Source organism: Capsicum annuum, chromosome 9, assembly GCF_002878395.1.
Source record: "Capsicum annuum cultivar UCD-10X-F1 chromosome 9, UCD10Xv1.1, whole genome shotgun sequence".
NCBI lineage: Eukaryota > Viridiplantae > Streptophyta > Magnoliopsida > Solanales > Solanaceae > Capsicum > Capsicum annuum.
The window spans coordinates 17484641-17485982 of NC_061119.1; the positions used below are offsets into that span (position 1 = coordinate 17484641).

Below are 1342 nucleotides of genomic sequence, written 5' to 3' on the forward strand. Positions count from 1 at the left end.
TCCTCTAACTCTGCCTTATTTTTCAAACTGTCATCAATAACTACAGGATTATCCTACTTCTGAACTGTCTCCTTAGTTTTTAGCCCACTCCTTGTTGTAACTGCATTCAGCTATTTTGGATTAGCCTCAGTGTCGCTAGGCAATGCTCCTTGTGGCCTTTTATTCTACAATCCTATAATTTGACCCAACTGCAACTTTAGATTTCTTGTAAGCAATTGTTGACTCTCCAACTCAGCTACAAACTGTGCCAGTTGAGTCTTTATGTTTGCTGCAAACTGTGCTAGTTGATCCATAAACTGCTTAATCAACTCCTCCACATTGCTAGTCTGAGTGGTCGCCTGATTATTCTGAGTAGGCTATGGATTTTGTTGCACTGGTCCCTTGTACTGATTTGCATTCTGTGCCTGATTTCCACTCTATGAGAAATTAGGATGGTTCCAACAGTTTGAATTATATATGTTGCAAAAATTCTATTGACCCTGACGATTTGTATTCCCTACGTAGTTGACTGAATTTGGATTAACAAAACATGCATCTGTTTTGTGCTCACCACTTCTGCAAACTTCACACCATGAATATACCTATTGAACTATATTTGTTGTGGCTGCTGGTTGTGTTGCACCCAACTTTAAGTTGTTTAGCTGAGTAGTCATATGGTTTTGCATTGTTGCAATTTATGCCTATAATGCAGTGAGTTGATCTACCTCTAATAGCCCTGTAACCTTCTTAGGAGCACTCCTTGAGTCTGCATACTAATCAGGATTCCTTCTTGAGATTCGATTCAACAGTGTATACAATTCTTCATAAGTTTTCTCCAAGGCTTGGTCTCCTGCTAATGAATCTAAAAGAATCTTTGTATTTGACTCAAGGACTTTTATAAATGTGTGCAGCAAGACATCATTCGATTGATGGTAATGAGGATAATTTCTGAGCATGCCTTTAAATCTCTTCAAGGCTTGGTAGAGATTTTCTTCATCTTTTTGTCTGAAACTTAAGATCTCACTCCTCAATCGTGTAGTCTTCTGAGATGAAAAGAATCGAATAAGGAACTTCCGAGCATAATCTTCCTAAGAAGTGATGGAGTGAGGTGGTTTAGCATGTAACCACCTCTTTCCTTTCCCGTTAAGAGAAAAAGGGAAAAGTGTCAATCTGATAGAATAAGCATTCACATCTTTAGGAATGTATGTATCACTTTTTTCTAGGAAAGTCTGTAAGTGCTGCTGAAGATCCTCACATTTGAGTACGTGAAATTACCCTGCAGAATTCAACAATTGCACCATATTTTGTTTCAATTCCCACTGTCCTCCTAGCTCAGGCTTCCAAATACTGTCAGTCACATGGT

At 38.6% G+C, this 1342-nt stretch overlaps 1 non-coding gene across 1 annotated transcript; it reads left to right on the plus strand.

Annotated features, from left to right (window-relative positions):
- Window positions 1-906: 906 nt before the first annotated feature.
- LOC124887611 lies at window positions 907-1013 on the plus strand. The gene has a single exon (XR_007045376.1). It is a non-coding gene; the product is annotated as a small nucleolar RNA R71 (small nucleolar RNA).
- The last annotated feature ends 329 nt before the right edge of the window (window positions 1014-1342 follow it).